We start from the raw sequence: 6,875 nt of genomic DNA on the forward strand, positions 1-6,875 counted from the left end.
TTATTACATTATGATGTGGTGATAAGTAAAGTGAGGCCATGTAATTTCACTAGCTGGGACCACATCCTCAGAACCATAAGCGAAGAGGGATGAGGAAGTATGAACTGGTGCGGCGGTTTGGGGAAGGCCTCAAAGGGGACTGGCGACGGCTCCCGGGCTAGGTAGATCCCCAAAGAAGGCATCCCCTGTGGAAGTGAAGACTGGACGTTTTCAGAGGTCTTAGCGATTGTTACGAATGTATAACAGTAGGCTTAGGATGATAAGCGGCCGAGGAGCTGGTTATGTGGTCGGGGTTTCCTTGCGAAAGGCAGAAGTCGTGGCGCCGATGCGGAGGGAATGGCTAGAGAAGAGATTTGAGAGAGATAAGATAAGATAAGATAGAACTTTATTAATCCCTCGGGTGGGTTCCTCTGGGAAATTCGATTTCCAAAAAAGCACAGCACACGACAGAAGTTACAGAAGATATACAATAAAATACACACACACACACACACACACACACACACACACACACACACACAAACAAATATATATATAATACAGAGACAATATAAATAAAATATACGAAGGGGATAAATAGAATAAATAGGAATAAAAAATAAAAATACAAGTGAATTGCACATTTCAAGTATTGAGGTCTATTGCACTGTTGACTATTTACAAAAGGTATTGCACAGTGAGGTGAAGAGGCACTACAGCTTAGTTGTTCCCCCCTCCTTTGTCCTCCTGTTTCCCCTCCCTCTCCCCTCCAGAGAGGAGTTAAACAGTTTGATGGCGTGTGGGACAAAGGAGTTTTTAAGTCTGTTAGTTCTTGTCTTGGGGAGAAGCAACCTGTCACTGAACAGACTCTTCTGGTTGTTTATGGCCGTGTGCAGAGGATGCCCAGCATTGTCCATAATGTCCATAATGTCCATCAGTTTCTTTAATGTCCTTTGGAGGAATCCCAGAAGACGAGAGCACTTGACAAATGGGTGAAAGAAACCATGATCTGGTTACAGGGTGGCCGGATTCGGTGAGCAGTTTGGCAAAGAAGTTGATGCAGCTGAGGTATGACTTTATCCTGGGAATTTTGATGCACGGAAACCGGAAGGCATAAGGTATTAAGCTGTAACGGTTACAATGTCAAATGACGGGAAGGAAATATTGAAGTTACTATGGAACGAACGGGACGCGTTCCAAGCGGTCCCATAGGTGGACGATGTGCTTGCTGCGAGACTATTTATTATTGCTACTTGGAGACACTGCTGAGTCGGAGCGGCCTCTGCATGGAGGCCAAGAATTTGGATTTGTGGGTCACCGCATGGAGGGCATGATGGAAGGAGAGTTGCTACGGTCTTGTTGATTATGTCGACTATGGGGAGATGGTCGGAGTGAAAGAGGACTGATCTTCTTGACCATTCGTGGCCCCACAGAAGGCTGCGATGACTGCTGGATAGAAGAAGGCAGGAACCGCTCGTGGATATAATGGTGAAACTCGGGAGGCCCGGCTGAGGAGAAACCACATTCTGTCTTAATAGCCCCCGAAGCCAGCAGAAAGGGCGACGCCTGTGTAGAGCTGAATGTCACCGGTGTGTGACGGCCAATCGTCGTAAGAGAAGAGATGCCGTTCCAGTTATCAAGCAGGAGTTTCCAGAGACGGGGTTTGGCTCCGGAGCGCTATTGAGCGTGATAGAGTCGAGGAGTGACACTGCGAGTGAAGCAGGTGGGAGATAAAAGGAGCAGGGAGGAATTATGGGATTATGTGTGTAGCACGGTACGAATGACCCGAAGGGGAGAGCAGCTGATGTTTGGAGCACGTGGGACAAGTGATGCTATTGAGCTATTCAATGGGCAGAGAGGCCTGGAAACGTTTGGTGCCGAGGACTCAAGGGACATTAAAGGTCCCGCTGTTTGCTCTTCCGACGATGGAGAGCCGTTCTGGAGCAGACGGATGTCGGAGTGGATAGCCCGTGGGCTGGCAGAGACGAGGGAGGGGAGGCGACCAGGAAATCATCTAGAGATGGACCAAAAAGGTAGTTTATGGTTGTTGGAGGATCTAACATGGAGTGTCGGGGAGTGAGTCGAAGAGCTTGGGGCTGCTTTTGCAACCGAAGGTCGGCCTGACTGTGAACTAAAAGGCCTCAAGATGACTCTGAATGGGCACCAGAAATCGGGGTGGATTGGCGAGACATTAAGGCACTCGTGATGTCAGCTTAGGAGAGTCACACACCTCTGCTGGCAAGTATAATGAGAAAAATGGCATGGTTCAGTGGGGTTGTGGGGGAATGCAGGGCGGGAATGGCTGCTGCCGCAAAAGCAGCAAGAGTGGAGATAGCAGCATTAAGGCATAGAACAGCCGGAGTCGTTAAAGTTATTGCAGATGGAGCGGCCTCCTAGGTGCATGACGGGCCTGCCCCACTTGTCTAAACCTTGTTGCAAAGGCATGAAGGAAGTGGAAGTCGTGGGTTTGGGAATTCCTGGTACTGGAGCCGGGGTCAAACGGGTAAGAATGGAAGGACGGCGTGAGGGCTGACTCTGGTTTTGGGCTGGGACGATGCAGGCGGAAGCAGGATGTGATGGGGCACAGCACGACTTGCAGGAGAGAGAAGAACGAGCGGCAGAGATGCGACGGTAGAGTTCCTGATCGAGACTGCCCCAGAAAGTGTCTTGGTTAAACTGCCAAAGGCGAGCAGCTGCCTGAGAAGCAGACTGGATTTGGTAATGATAGAAGCCGGTGTTGCCGAATCACAATGCGAGATCGAGTACAATGGACGGGTAGGAGTCGAACTCTTGTCTTCGGGAGGGAAAGGCGGTGCAAAGAACGTCTGTGTAGAACGAGAAAGCAAAAGCAAACTCAAGTGGAGTGAGCTCTTTCACCACTCGCAAATGGAGAGTGTTTGCTAGCGCTGTCCGTAGAAAATGCCGTTTTTACCATTCTTCCCGCTGTAAACACCACTGTTTTATTCGGAAAAAAACATTGCGTGTATTTCTTATCATAACTTTGCTTTTACGTGGCCCATTGACACAATTCAAAAACTGGTATATAGTTTGAAGTCCGCACTTTCGACCCAAGTTTAAATGGAGACTCTGAGTCGTCGTCTTAAATTGGTCATGTGATTTTGACGCAGAGGGTTAAAATGTGCTCCAGGGTTCCTCTCTTCTGCCAGAGAAAACAGCCTGGTGTCTCCACTTTCCCCCAAGTGACTCCATTCAATGGACTTGGTAGCACATCATATACTGCCTGAATCAGGAATTTTATCCGCTGGGGTTCTGCTTTCCACAGTTCATTCTATGTGACCTTGCGTTCTATAGCTTGCTCCCATCTTGTCCAAGCCCCCTGCTGCCTCAATTGCACCATTTGACTGGTTTGCTTCTCCTCAACTCCTGCTCGCACCTCCTCCAGGATCAGCGACCACCTCTCTTTCCCCTGTGCCTTGTCATAGTTAGGTGTTCTACTGCTACCTAAACCCGCTCTTCCCTGGGCCACTATCACCCTTTGCTGCAGCCTTGATACTGCAATGTCTACAGCCTCAGCAGCCAGGGCAACCTGGGGGTCACTGGACTCCCGATATTGGAGCAGCTCCCTGGACCGGCTCACCATGAACTCCTCGCTTAGGCTGCTAAAGGGGAGCTTCAGCTTGTTGTTATGACCATACAGAGCAATGCTACTCAGGCTTCGTGGCAGTCCCAGCCACCTGCGCAGAAACCTGCTGATCCTCATCTCGAATCCTTCCACTGTTGAGATGGGAACTTCATAGACTAAGAGGGGCCACAAAATCCGGGGCAGAATTCCATGCAGATAAATCCAGGCCTTAAACTTGCAAGGAAGGCCAAATTTATCCACTGATGAGAGCCAGGTCTCCAGGTCTGCGGTTAAATACCTTACCTATGCTCTTCACGGGCACCTCATTAAGTGATGGTATCTTGATGGTGCCTAGTGAAAACAAATATTTATCAGTGACCTTTCCTTTCTTCAGCACAAGCGACCTCGACTTGGTGGGCTTGAACCTCATGCGTGCCCAAGAAATCATTTCATCAAGACCCTTCAGTATCCACCTGCACCCTGGAACAGACGTAGTTGTCACCGTCAGGTCGTCCATGAAAGCTCTGATGGGTGGCTGCCTGACTCCAGACTTGGTGAGTGGCCCTCTATACTGGACTTCTGCAGATTTGACCAACATGTTCATAGCAAGAGCGAAAAGGATGGGCGAGATCGTGCATCCAGTGATAATCCCCTTCTCAAGCCAGTCGGAAGTTGTTGTTCCGGAAGAGACTCTCAGGTGGAAGTCGGCGTAGTAATCCAGGATAAGATTCCTGAACTTTTCTGGGATGTAATTCCGGTTCAGTGCCTGTTCTACCAGCTTGTGGGGTACAGATCCGTAGGCATTTGCAAGGTCAAGCCAACAGAATCAGAATACTTTATTTATCCCCAAGGGGCAATTAACAAACAACCGAGCAGCATACGTTGAAGATGGTACATAGTACTGCCAGGTCCCCTCTGTTCTCCCTGGCTTCCCTAATGAGCTGTGTGACCACATCCGTATGCTCCAGGCACCCTGGAACCTTCGGGATCCCTCGTTTCTGGACTGAGTTATCGATGTAAGAGTTCTTCAGAAGATGTTCTGTCAGTCACTTAGCGACGATGCTAAAGAAAATCTTCCATTCAACACAGCAACAAGATGGTTCGGAACTGCTCGATGTTCTTGGACTTCTCCTCCTTTGGGATCCACACCCCCTCCGCTTGTCTTCACTGGTTTGCTACCTTACCCCTCCTCCAAATCACCCTCATGATTCTCCAGAGTCTAGTCTGTAGCCTCGGACAGTTCTTATAAACTTTGCAAGGTACTCCACTGGGCCCTGGAGCAGAGCTTGCTCTCTTTACCGCCTCCTGGATCTCCTTCCAGCTGGGCTCCTCCCCATCGAATTCCTGCTCTGGTGCAGATGGATCGATCAGGGCGTGACAGGGACCAAGATCTTGCTCTCTACTTTCGTTACTGTAGGTCTCCTTAAGGTAGTGGTCGACCTCTGCTTTAGAGCAGACAAGATACCCACTGCACTTCTCTCCTAGCAGCTGTTTTGTAAACCCAAAAGGATTCGCTAGGAATGCGGCTCGCCTCCTGGCCCTCTCCTTCTTTCTCCTCCTGTGCCACTCAGCTCGCCTTAAGGTCATTAACCTCTTGTGGATTATGCTACGTAATTATGCAAGGGGTCCCCTCTCCTTCTCACTCGCCACCTTAGCTGATATATCTTGTTGGCTCTGTTGTTCATGGTGTAGAGGCTTCGCTGTCCGCTTCTCCTCTTGTCCAAACCTATCATTGTTGTCATTGTCTTTAGGCATTGTTCAACTTGTCCTTTGGCAGTTGCTTGCAGGATGGTATCAACGTCTTCGTCGAACTGGAGCCACTCCTTCTCCTTGCTAGCTTGAGGCCACTTTCCCCGACGATGTTCTGATGACTTGTGAGCTTCGGGGGCCTGCATCACCTGGAGGCTCCGGGCACTGTGGGGTGATTCTGGGCCTGGTTCCTCCTTCGTCTCACCAGGTGTGCTTCGTGCGTGCTGTGATGCCAACACCTTCTGCTCATACTTCATTTTGGCCTGGTGGATCCGCACGCCATGTCGGTTCTTGCATATCTTGCCGCATATCCATTCCGCTGTCGCTGTCATATTACCATTGCCAAATGTCTTATTTCTTTGATCCATCCGGTGCGATTCTCTTCCACCCCCCCTCTCGGGAATCCCTGGGGGTATATTTCCAGTAGGTTGACTTGTAGCTTTAGTGGGATCTTCCTCTCGGAAGATGCAACTTGGGATGCCACCCCTCGCTGCCCCTATGCCGACTTTCCAAGCTGTCCACTGTCATGGAAATGAGAACAGCGGGCATTGGAGAAGGGGGCATTTATAGTCTGAGGTAAGAAGGGGCGTGAAGGAGGAGTGGTCCCGCTCCTGAAATTCAGACGATATCTCCACCAGTTAGCCAGATATATTTCCATGATTCATTGTTTTAAACACCAGTTATGCTTAATTTTCTTGCATGCCATTGTTATGGAAATTTTACCAATAACCTGCAACACACTGTACCAGTGAGCATTTTGAAATTGCTTAATAAACACATTGCAATGTGGAAAGAAGCATCCCAGCCAGAATACTAGGATAATCTCTGAATTGTAGCCGCCAACCTTGCACGTCATGTACAGAGACAGACAAAGACATTCCACAAACTCTTACATGTTGGCCGCTCTCACGAGGGGGGCTATACCATCAGCCCCATCCTTAAAAAATATAACATTAACATTCTACATGCATGCATACAATTTGTGTCAGGAGTGATCTTTCTATACTAAAGTGACATGATTAAAATGTGTGATTAATACATCAGAAAAGAAATCTGCCCCCACATAGCCATGTACCAAAATGTTCTTGCCCTATCTTGCTCTCTGTAAAGTCTTTTTTTATCACAACTTTAAGTATGATGCTTAATGTCTCAAAGCAACATGCATTTCAGCAGCTACTTTTTTGTCTCATTTTCATTAAAAAAAAAAAAAAAAAACAGCTCTGGCTGACGAAATCAACACTTAAATTAACAGACAAAATTAATCCCACAGTCATGCCGTGTTGGTGGTGATTAACAAAGATTCCTTAAAGAGAATCAGCTCATTATAGTCCAACGTGACTGGAGACACAATTAAGGGTAGAGTTGCATCACCGTGATTTTAAAATACAGCTTGTGTAATTCATGCGGAATATATAACTTTTTTCATTAGCAGTTTGCTTCACATTCATGTGTCAGTTGCACAAACTGCATGAGACCAGACTCACTTCTCCTTCAGGTTTCCTTTAATCCTTCACCAGAAATAAAGTATTCTCATTTAGCTTGAGGCAAAAAGTGTCCATCAAAA

The 6,875-nt window shown here is 48.0% G+C and overlaps 1 pseudogene; it reads right to left on the reverse strand.

Annotated features, from left to right (window-relative positions):
* Positions 1 to 3,088: 3,088 nt before the first annotated feature.
* LOC106633316 lies at positions 3,089 to 5,643 on the reverse strand (annotated as a pseudogene).
* Positions 5,644 to 6,875: the final 1,232 nt, after the last annotated feature.

The sequence above is a fragment of the Haplochromis burtoni genome, unplaced genomic scaffold (assembly GCF_018398535.1).
Source record: "Haplochromis burtoni strain Fernald_Lab_line unplaced genomic scaffold, NCSU_Asbu1 Contig_111, whole genome shotgun sequence".
Lineage (NCBI taxonomy): Eukaryota > Metazoa > Chordata > Actinopteri > Cichliformes > Cichlidae > Haplochromis > Haplochromis burtoni.